Below are 12500 nucleotides of genomic sequence, written 5' to 3'. Positions count from 1 at the left end.
CTATGGCAGTTACTGACAGTGCCTGGCGTGGGTTACTTGTCTCCGTTGTCGAGAGGGGAAGACGACCCATGTATATGTAAAGGGCGATTTTTTTAGCAACCGTTAAGGCTGTTTTTCCCCTTCACTTGTATCGAGAGGGAAGCAAAGAACATGTATGGCGTGTACGTTTTTTTACGAATTTTCATTAGCAATCTAACGACATGAATTGCGAAGACGTTTTTTGAACAATTGTATTCCTTTCCCAAAACATCGAGTGTTAGTGTATAAAACCGCTAGAGAAAATAAATTGGCAGGCGAAACTTAAAAAGGAGAGACCCATGAACAGCATGGCCAGGCGGCTCACCTCGACGTTTTTCCCCCGAGCAAAGTCCGCCGAGACCCCCTGTATCCCACGGGGATGTACTGGCGTGCACTTAAAGGTTGATGCCGCTCTGTTACTTGGGAAACGAACCACAAGCCAAATCCAGCTAATTTGTGAATGACTTAGCTCTCCTGCTTTCTCGAGAACGTGCTTTTTTCGTCGGATGAAACTTCCACAGGCTTTTCCAGCAGATTGGCACGTGCACTCAAAAAAGTCAAAATTTGTACACATAGACCCCATCAAACGGGAGAAATTGGCCGGGATTGCTCTCATGTGCGTTACGGGGCATCGTTTCTCTCGCTCCGAATTCCATCGAGCTGGGAAATCGCTCATTTTTGCGTCGCCAAATATCGTACGAACGCCGTGAAACTTCCACAGGCTTTTCCAGCAGATTTGCACGTGCACTCAAAAAAGTCAAAATTTTTACACATAGACCCCATCAAACGGGAGAAATTGGCCCGGATTGCTCTCATGTGCGTTACGGGGCATCGTTTCTCTCGCGCCGAATTCTCTCGAGCTGGGAAATCGCTCATTTTTGCGTCGCCAAATATCGTACGAACGCCGTGAAACTTCCACAGGCTTTTTCAGCAGATTTGCACGTGCACTCAAAAAAGTCAAAATTTTTACACATAGACCCCATCAAACGGGAGAAATTGGCCGGGATTGCTCTCATGTGCGTTACGGGGCATCGTTTCTCTCGCTCCGAATTCCATCGAGCTGGGAAATCGCTCATTTTTGCGTCGCCAAATATCGTACGAACGCCGTGAAACTTCCACAGGCTTTTTCAGCAGATTTGCACGTGCACTCAAAAAAGTCAAAATTTTTACACATAGACCCCATCAAACGGGAGAAATTGGCCGGGATTGCTCTCATGTGCGTTACGGGGCATCGTTTCTCTCGCGCCGAATTCCATCGAGCTGGGAAATCGCTCATTTTTGCGTCGCCAAATATCGTACGAACGCCGTGAAACTTCCACAGGCTTTTCCAGCAGATTGGCACGTGCACTCAAAAAAGTCAAAATTTGTACACATAGACCCCATCAAACGGGAGAAATTGGCCGGGATTGCTCTCATGTGCGTTACGGGGCATCGTTTCTCTCGCTCCGAATTCCATCGAGCTGGGAAATCGCTCATTTTTGCGTCGCCAAATATCGTACGAACGCCGTGAAACTTCCACAGGCTTTTCCAGCAGATTTGCACCTGCACTCAAAAAAGTCAAAATTTTTACACATAGACCCCATCAAACGGGAGAAATTGGCCCGGATTGCTCTCATGTGCGTTACGGGGCATCGTTTCTCTCGCGCCGAATTCTCTCGAGCTGGGAAATCGCTCATTTTTGCGTCGCCAAATATCGTACGAACGCCGTGAAACTTCCACAGGCTTTTTCAGCAGATTTGCACCTGCACTCAAAAAAGTCAAAATTTTTACACATAGACCCCATCAAACGGGAGAAATTGGCCCGGATTGCTCTCATGTGCGTTACGGGGCATCGTTTCTCTCGCGCCGAATTCCATCGAGCTGGGAAATCGCTCATTTTTGCGTCGCCAAATATCGTACGAACGCCGTGAAACTTCCACAGGCTTTTTCAGCAGATTTGCACCTGCACTCAAAAAAGTCAAAATTTTTACACATAGACCCCATCAAACGGGAGAAATTGGCCCGGATTGCTCTCATGTGCGTTACGGGGCATCGTTTCTCTCGCGCCGAATTCTCTCGAGCTGGGAAATCGCTCATTTTTGCGTCGCCAAATATCGTACGAACGCCGTGAAACTTCCACAGGCTTTTTCAGCAGATTTGCACGTGCACTCAAAAAAGTCAAAATTTTTACACATAGACCCCATCAAACGGGAGAAATTGGCCGGGATTGCTCTCATGTGCGTTACGGGGCATCGTTTCTCTCGCTCCGAATTCCATCGAGCTGGGAAATCGCTCATTTTTGCGTCGCCAAATATCGTACGAACGCCGTGAAACTTCCACAGGCTTTTTCAGCAGATTTGCACGTGCACTCAAAAAAGTCAAAATTTTTACACATAGACCCCATCAAACGGGAGAAATTGGCCGGGATTGCTCTCATGTGCGTTACGGGGCATCGTTTCTCTCGCGCCGAATTCCATCGAGCTGGGAAATCGCTCATTTTTGCGTCGCCAAATATCGTACGAACGCCGTGAAACTTCCACAGGCTTTTCCAGCAGATTTGCACCTGCACTCAAAAAAGTCAAAATTTTTACACATAGACCCCATCAAACGGGAGAAATTGGCCCGGATTGCTCTCATGTGCGTTACGGGGCATCGTTTCTCTCGCGCCGAATTCTCTCGAGCTGGGAAATCGCTCATTTTTGCGTCGCCAAATATCGTACGAACGCCGTGAAACTTCCACAGGCTTTTTCAGCAGATTTGCACCTGCACTCAAAAAAGTCAAAATTTTTACACATAGACCCCATCAAACGGGAGAAATTGGCCCGGATTGCTCTCATGTGCGTTACGGGGCATCGTTTCTCTCGCTCCGAATTCCATCGAGCTTGGAAATCGCTCATTTTTGCGTCGCCAAATATCGTACGAACGCCGTGAAACTTCCACAGGCTTTTCCAGCAGATTTGCACCTGCACTCAAAAAAGTCAAAATTTTTACACATAGACCCCATCAAACGGGAGAAATTGGCCCGGATTGCTCTCATGTGCGTTACGGGGCATCGTTTCTGTCGCGCCGAATTCCATCGAGCTGGGAAATCGCTCATTTTTGCGTCGCCAAATATCGTACGAACGCCGTGAAACTTCCACAGGCTTTTCCAGCAGATTGGCACGTGCACTCAAAAAAGTCAAAATTTGTACACATAGACCCCATCAAACGGGAGAAATTGGCCGGGATTGCTCTCATGTGCGTTACGGGGCATCGTTTCTCTCGCTCCGAATTCCATCGAGCTGGGAAATCGCTCATTTTTGCGTCGCCAAATATCGTACGAACGCCGTGAAACTTCCACAGGCTTTTTCAGCAGATTTGCACGTGCACTCAAAAAAGTCAAAATTTTTACACATAGACCCCATCAAACGGGAGAAATTGGCCGGGATTGCTCTCATGTGCGTTACGGGGCATCGTTTCTCTCGCGCCGAATTCCATCGAGCTGGGAAATCGCTCATTTTTGCGTCGCCAAATATCGTACGAACGCCGTGAAACTTCCACAGGCTTTTTCAGCAGATTTGCACGTGCACTCAAAAAAGTCAAAATTTTTACACATAGACCCCATCAAACGGGAGAAATTGGACGGATTGCTCTCATGTGCGTTACGGGGCATCGTTTCTCTCGCGCCGAATTCTCTCGAGCTGGGAAATCGCTCATTTTTGCGTCGCCAAATATCGTACGAACGCCGTGAAACTTCCACAGGCTTTTTCAGCAGATTTGCACGTGCACTCAAAAAAGTCAAAATTTTTACACATAGACCCCATCAAACGGGAGAAATTGGCCCGGATTGCTCTCATGTGCGTTACGGGGCATCGTTTCTCTCGCGCCGAATTCTCTCGAGCTGGGAAATCGCTCATTTTTGCGTCGCCAAATATCGTACGAACGCCGTGAAACTTCCACAGGCTTTTTCAGCAGATTTGCACCTGCACTCAAAAAAGTCAAAATTTTTACACATAGACCCCATCAAACGGGAGAAATTGGCCCGGATTGCTCTCATGTGCGTTACGGGGCATCGTTTCTGTCGCGCCGAATTCCATCGAGCTGGGAAATCGCTCATTTTTGCGTCGCCAAATATCGTACGAACGCCGTGAAACTTCCACAGGCTTTTCCAGCAGATTGGCACGTGCACTCAAAAAAGTCAAAATTTGTACACATAGACCCCATCAAACGGGAGAAATTGGCCCGGATTGCTCTCATGTGCGTTACGGGGCATCGTTTCTCTCGCGCCGAATTCTCTCGAGCTGGGAAATCGCTCATTTTTGCGTCGCCAAATATCGTACGAACGCCGTGAAACTTCCACAGGCTTTTTCAGCAGATTTGCACCTGCACTCAAAAAAGTCAAAATTTTTACACATAGACCCCATCAAACGGGAGAAATTGGCCCGGATTGCTCTCATGTGCGTTACGGGGCATCGTTTCTGTCGCGCCGAATTCCATCGAGCTGGGAAATCGCTCATTTTTGCGTCGCCAAATATCGTACGAACGCCGTGAAACTTCCACAGGCTTTTCCAGCAGATTGGCACGTGCACTCAAAAAAGTCAAAATTTGTACACATAGACCCCATCAAACGGGAGAAATTGGCCGGGATTGCTCTCATGTGCGTTACGGGGCATCGTTTCTCTCGCTCCGAATTCCATCGAGCTGGGAAATCGCTCATTTTTGCGTCGCCAAATATCGTACGAACGCCGTGAAACTTCCACAGGCTTTTCCAGCAGATTTGCACGTGCACTCAAAAAAGTCAAAATTTTTACACATAGACCCCATCAAACGGGAGAAATTGGCCGGGATTGCTCTCATGTGCGTTACGGGGCATCGTTTCTCTCGCGCCGAATTCTCTCGAGCTGGGAAATCGCTCATTTTTGCGTCGCCAAATATCGTACGAACGCCGTGAAACTTCCACAGGCTTTTTCAGCAGATTTGCACGTGCACTCAAAAAAGTCAAAATTTTTACACATAGACCCCATCAAACGGGAGAAATTGGCCCGGATTGCTCTCATGTGCGTTACGGGGCATCGTTTCTGTCGCGCCGAATTCCATCGAGCTGGGAAATCGCTCATTTTTGCGTCGCCAAATATCGTACGAACGCCGTGAAACTTCCACAGGCTTTTTCAGCAGATTTGCACCTGCACTCAAAAAAGTCAAAATTTTTACACATAGACCCCATCAAACGGGAGAAATTGGCCCGGATTGCTCTCATGTGCGTTACGGGGCATCGTTTCTCTCGCGCCGAATTCTCTCGAGCTGGGAAATCGCTCATTTTTGCGTCGCCAAATATCGTACGAACGCCGTGAAACTTCCACAGGCTTTTTCAGCAGATTTGCACCTGCACTCAAAAAAGTCAAAATTTTTACACATAGACCCCATCAAACGGGAGAAATTGGCCCGGATTGCTCTCATGTGCGTTACGGGGCATCGTTTCTGTCGCGCCGAATTCCATCGAGCTGGGAAATCGCTCATTTTTGCGTCGCCAAATATCGTACGAACGCCGTGAAACTTCCACAGGCTTTTCCAGCAGATTTGCACGTGCACTCAAAAAAGTCAAAATTTTTACACATAGACCCCATCAAACGGGAGAAATTGGCCGGGATTGCTCTCATGTGCGTTACGGGGCATCGTTTCTCTCGCTCCGAATTCCATCGAGCTGGGAAATCGCTCATTTTTGCGTCGCCAAATATCGTACGAACGCCGTGAAACTTCCACAGGCTTTTTCAGCAGATTTGCACGTGCACTCAAAAAAGTCAAAATTTTTACACATAGACCCCATCAAACGGGAGAAATTGGCCCGGATTGCTCTCATGTGCGTTACGGGGCATCGTTTCTGTCGCGCCGAATTCCATCGAGCTGGGAAATCGCTCATTTTTGCGTCGCCAAATATCGTACGAACGCCGTGAAACTTCCACAGGCTTTTCCAGCAGATTGGCACGTGCACTCAAAAAAGTCAAAATTTGTACACATAGACCCCATCAAACGGGAGAAATTGGCCGGGATTGCTCTCATGTGCGTTACGGGGCATCGTTTCTCTCGCTCCGAATTCCATCGAGCTGGGAAATCGCTCATTTTTGCGTCGCCAAATATCGTACGAACGCCGTGAAACTTCCACAGGCTTTTCCAGCAGATTTGCACGTGCACTCAAAAAAGTCAAAATTTTTACACATAGACCCCATCAAACGGGAGAAATTGGCCGGGATTGCTCTCATGTGCGTTACGGGGCATCGTTTCTCTCGCGCCGAATTCTCTCGAGCTGGGAAATCGCTCATTTTTGCGTCGCCAAATATCGTACGAACGCCGTGAAACTTCCACAGGCTTTTTCAGCAGATTTGCACGTGCACTCAAAAAAGTCAAAATTTTTACACATAGACCCCATCAAACGGGAGAAATTGGCCGGGATTGCTCTCATGTGCGTTACGGGGCATCGTTTCTCTCGCGCCGAATTCTCTCGAGCTGGGAAATCGCTCATTTTTGCGTCGCCAAATATCGTACGAACGCCGTGAAACTTCCACAGGCTTTTTCAGCAGATTTGCACGTGCACTCAAAAAAGTCAAAATTTTTACACATAGACCCCATCAAACGGGAGAAATTGGCCCGGATTGCTCTCATGTGCGTTACGGGGCATCGTTTCTGTCGCGCCGAATTCCATCGAGCTGGGAAATCGCTCATTTTTGCGTCGCCAAATATCGTACGAACGCCGTGAAACTTCCACAGGCTTTTTCAGCAGATTTGCACGTGCACTCAAAAAAGTCAAAATTTTTACACATAGACCCCATCAAACGGGAGAAATTGGCCGGGATTGCTCTCATGTGCGTTACGGGGCATCGTTTCTCTCGCGCCGAATTCCATCGAGCTGGGAAATCGCTCATTTTTGCGTCGCCAAATATCGTACGAACGCCGTGAAACTTCCACAGGCTTTTTCAGCAGATTTGCACGTGCACTCAAAAAAGTCAAAATTTTTACACATAGACCCCATCAAACGGGAGAAATTGGCCCGGATTGCTCTCATGTGCGTTACGGGGCATCGTTTCTCTCGCGCCGAATTCTCTCGAGCTGGGAAATCGCTCATTTTTGCGTCGCCAAATATCGTACGAACGCCGTGAAACTTCCACAGGCTTTTTCAGCAGATTTGCACGTGCACTCAAAAAAGTCAAAATTTTTACACATAGACCCCATCAAACGGGAGAAATTGGCCCGGATTGCTCTCATGTGCGTTACGGGGCATCGTTTCTCTCGCGCCGAATTCTCTCGAGCTGGGAAATCGCTCATTTTTGCGTCGCCAAATATCGTACGAACGCCGTGAAACTTCCACAGGCTTTTTCAGCAGATTTGCACCTGCACTCAAAAAAGTCAAAATTTTTACACATAGACCCCATCAAACGGGAGAAATTGGCCCGGATTGCTCTCATGTGCGTTACGGGGCATCGTTTCTGTCGCGCCGAATTCCATCGAGCTGGGAAATCGCTCATTTTTGCGTCGCCAAATATCGTACGAACGCCGTGAAACTTCCACAGGCTTTTCCAGCAGATTGGCACGTGCACTCAAAAAAGTCAAAATTTGTACACATAGACCCCATCAAACGGGAGAAATTGGCCCGGATTGCTCTCATGTGCGTTACGGGGCATCGTTTCTCTCGCGCCGAATTCTCTCGAGCTGGGAAATCGCTCATTTTTGCGTCGCCAAATATCGTACGAACGCCGTGAAACTTCCACAGGCTTTTTCAGCAGATTTGCACCTGCACTCAAAAAAGTCAAAATTTTTACACATAGACCCCATCAAACGGGAGAAATTGGCCCGGATTGCTCTCATGTGCGTTACGGGGCATCGTTTCTGTCGCGCCGAATTCCATCGAGCTGGGAAATCGCTCATTTTTGCGTCGCCAAATATCGTACGAACGCCGTGAAACTTCCACAGGCTTTTCCAGCAGATTGGCACGTGCACTCAAAAAAGTCAAAATTTGTACACATAGACCCCATCAAACGGGAGAAATTGGCCGGGATTGCTCTCATGTGCGTTACGGGGCATCGTTTCTCTCGCTCCGAATTCCATCGAGCTGGGAAATCGCTCATTTTTGCGTCGCCAAATATCGTACGAACGCCGTGAAACTTCCACAGGCTTTTCCAGCAGATTTGCACGTGCACTCAAAAAAGTCAAAATTTTTACACATAGACCCCATCAAACGGGAGAAATTGGCCGGGATTGCTCTCATGTGCGTTACGGGGCATCGTTTCTCTCGCGCCGAATTCTCTCGAGCTGGGAAATCGCTCATTTTTGCGTCGCCAAATATCGTACGAACGCCGTGAAACTTCCACAGGCTTTTTCAGCAGATTTGCACGTGCACTCAAAAAAGTCAAAATTTTTACACATAGACCCCATCAAACGGGAGAAATTGGCCCGGATTGCTCTCATGTGCGTTACGGGGCATCGTTTCTGTCGCGCCGAATTCCATCGAGCTGGGAAATCGCTCATTTTTGCGTCGCCAAATATCGTACGAACGCCGTGAAACTTCCACAGGCTTTTTCAGCAGATTTGCACCTGCACTCAAAAAAGTCAAAATTTTTACACATAGACCCCATCAAACGGGAGAAATTGGCCCGGATTGCTCTCATGTGCGTTACGGGGCATCGTTTCTCTCGCGCCGAATTCTCTCGAGCTGGGAAATCGCTCATTTTTGCGTCGCCAAATATCGTACGAACGCCGTGAAACTTCCACAGGCTTTTTCAGCAGATTTGCACCTGCACTCAAAAAAGTCAAAATTTTTACACATAGACCCCATCAAACGGGAGAAATTGGCCCGGATTGCTCTCATGTGCGTTACGGGGCATCGTTTCTGTCGCGCCGAATTCCATCGAGCTGGGAAATCGCTCATTTTTGCGTCGCCAAATATCGTACGAACGCCGTGAAACTTCCACAGGCTTTTCCAGCAGATTTGCACGTGCACTCAAAAAAGTCAAAATTTTTACACATAGACCCCATCAAACGGGAGAAATTGGCCCGGATTGCTCTCATGTGCGTTACGGGGCATCGTTTCTCTCGCGCCGAATTCTCTCGAGCTGGGAAATCGCTCATTTTTGCGTCGCCAAATATCGTACGAACGCCGTGAAACTTCCACAGGCTTTTTCAGCAGATTTGCACGTGCACTCAAAAAAGTCAAAATTTTTACACATAGACCCCATCAAACGGGAGAAATTGGCCGGGATTGCTCTCATGTGCGTTACGGGGCATCGTTTCTCTCGCGCCGAATTCCATCGAGCTGGGAAATCGCTCATTTTTGCGTCGCCAAATATCGTACGAACGCCGTGAAACTTCCACAGGCTTTTTCAGCAGATTTGCACGTGCACTCAAAAAAGTCAAAATTTTTACACATAGACCCCATCAAACGGGAGAAATTGGCCCGGATTGCTCTCATGTGCGTTACGGGGCATCGTTTCTCTCGCGCCGAATTCTCTCGAGCTGGGAAATCGCTCATTTTTGCGTCGCCAAATATCGTACGAACGCCGTGAAACTTCCACAGGCTTTTTCAGCAGATTTGCACGTGCACTCAAAAAAGTCAAAATTTTTACACATAGACCCCATCAAACGGGAGAAATTGGCCCGGATTGCTCTCATGTGCGTTACGGGGCATCGTTTCTCTCGCGCCGAATTCTCTCGAGCTGGGAAATCGCTCATTTTTGCGTCGCCAAATATCGTACGAACGCCGTGAAACTTCCACAGGCTTTTTCAGCAGATTTGCACCTGCACTCAAAAAAGTCAAAATTTTTACACATAGACCCCATCAAACGGGAGAAATTGGCCCGGATTGCTCTCATGTGCGTTACGGGGCATCGTTTCTGTCGCGCCGAATTCCATCGAGCTGGGAAATCGCTCATTTTTGCGTCGCCAAATATCGTACGAACGCCGTGAAACTTCCACAGGCTTTTCCAGCAGATTGGCACGTGCACTCAAAAAAGTCAAAATTTGTACACATAGACCCCATCAAACGGGAGAAATTGGCCCGGATTGCTCTCATGTGCGTTACGGGGCATCGTTTCTCTCGCGCCGAATTCTCTCGAGCTGGGAAATCGCTCATTTTTGCGTCGCCAAATATCGTACGAACGCCGTGAAACTTCCACAGGCTTTTTCAGCAGATTTGCACCTGCACTCAAAAAAGTCAAAATTTTTACACATAGACCCCATCAAACGGGAGAAATTGGCCCGGATTGCTCTCATGTGCGTTACGGGGCATCGTTTCTGTCGCGCCGAATTCCATCGAGCTGGGAAATCGCTCATTTTTGCGTCGCCAAATATCGTACGAACGCCGTGAAACTTCCACAGGCTTTTCCAGCAGATTGGCACGTGCACTCAAAAAAGTCAAAATTTGTACACATAGACCCCATCAAACGGGAGAAATTGGCCGGGATTGCTCTCATGTGCGTTACGGGGCATCGTTTCTCTTGCTCCGAATTCCATCGAGCTGGGAAATCGCTCATTTTTGCGTCGCCAAATATCGTACGAACGCCGTGAAACTTCCACAGGCTTTTCCAGCAGATTTGCACGTGCACTCAAAAAAGTCAAAATTTTTACACATAGACCCCATCAAACGGGAGAAATTGGCCGGGATTGCTCTCATGTGCGTTACGGGGCATCGTTTCTCTCGCGCCGAATTCTCTCGAGCTGGGAAATCGCTCATTTTTGCGTCGCCAAATATCGTACGAACGCCGTGAAACTTCCACAGGCTTTTTCAGCAGATTTGCACGTGCACTCAAAAAAGTCAAAATTTTTACACATAGACCCCATCAAACGGGAGAAATTGGCCCGGATTGCTCTCATGTGCGTTACGGGGCATCGTTTCTGTCGCGCCGAATTCCATCGAGCTGGGAAATCGCTCATTTTTGCGTCGCCAAATATCGTACGAACGCCGTGAAACTTCCACAGGCTTTTTCAGCAGATTTGCACCTGCACTCAAAAAAGTCAAAATTTTTACACATAGACCCCATCAAACGGGAGAAATTGGCCCGGATTGCTCTCATGTGCGTTACGGGGCATCGTTTCTCTCGCGCCGAATTCTCTCGAGCTGGGAAATCGCTCATTTTTGCGTCGCCAAATATCGTACGAACGCCGTGAAACTTCCACAGGCTTTTTCAGCAGATTTGCACCTGCACTCAAAAAAGTCAAAATTTTTACACATAGACCCCATCAAACGGGAGAAATTGGCCCGGATTGCTCTCATGTGCGTTACGGGGCATCGTTTCTGTCGCGCCGAATTCCATCGAGCTGGGAAATCGCTCATTTTTGCGTCGCCAAATATCGTACGAACGCCGTGAAACTTCCACAGGCTTTTCCAGCAGATTTGCACGTGCACTCAAAAAAGTCAAAATTTTTACACATAGACCCCATCAAACGGGAGAAATTGGCCGGGATTGCTCTCATGTGCGTTACGGGGCATCGTTTCTCTCGCTCCGAATTCCATCGAGCTGGGAAATCGCTCATTTTTGCGTCGCCAAATATCGTACGAACGCCGTGAAACTTCCACAGGCTTTTTCAGCAGATTTGCACGTGCACTCAAAAAAGTCAAAATTTTTACACATAGACCCCATCAAACGGGAGAAATTGGCCCGGATTGCTCTCATGTGCGTTACGGGGCATCGTTTCTGTCGCGCCGAATTCCATCGAGCTGGGAAATCGCTCATTTTTGCGTCGCCAAATATCGTACGAACGCCGTGAAACTTCCACAGGCTTTTCCAGCAGATTGGCACGTGCACTCAAAAAAGTCAAAATTTGTACACATAGACCCCATCAAACGGGAGAAATTGGCCGGGATTGCTCTCATGTGCGTTACGGGGCATCGTTTCTCTCGCTCCGAATTCCATCGAGCTGGGAAATCGCTCATTTTTGCGTCGCCAAATATCGTACGAACGCCGTGAAACTTCCACAGGCTTTTCCAGCAGATTTGCACGTGCACTCAAAAAAGTCAAAATTTTTACACATAGACCCCATCAAACGGGAGAAATTGGCCGGGATTGCTCTCATGTGCGTTACGGGGCATCGTTTCTCTCGCGCCGAATTCTCTCGAGCTGGGAAATCGCTCATTTTTGCGTCGCCAAATATCGTACGAACGCCGTGAAACTTCCACAGGCTTTTTCAGCAGATTTGCACCTGCACTCAAAAAAGTCAAAATTTTTACACATAGACCCCATCAAACGGGAGAAATTGGCCCGGATTGCTCTCATGTGCGTTACGGGGCATCGTTTCTCTCGCGCCGAATTCTCTCGAGCTGGGAAATCGCTCATTTTTGCGTCGCCAAATATCGTACGAACGCCGTGAAACTTCCACAGGCTTTTTCAGCAGATTTGCACCTGCACTCAAAAAAGTCAAAATTTTTACACATAGACCCCATCAAACGGGAGAAATTGGCCCGGATTGCTCTCATGTGCGTTACGGGGCATCGTTTCTGTCGCGCCGAATTCCATCGAGCTGGGAAATCGCTCATTTTTGCG

This window comes from Lampetra fluviatilis, chromosome 4 (assembly GCF_964198595.1).
Source record: "Lampetra fluviatilis chromosome 4, kcLamFluv1.1, whole genome shotgun sequence".
Classification (NCBI taxonomy): domain Eukaryota; kingdom Metazoa; phylum Chordata; class Hyperoartia; order Petromyzontiformes; family Petromyzontidae; genus Lampetra; species Lampetra fluviatilis.
Note: the sequence above shows the minus strand (reverse complement) of the source record.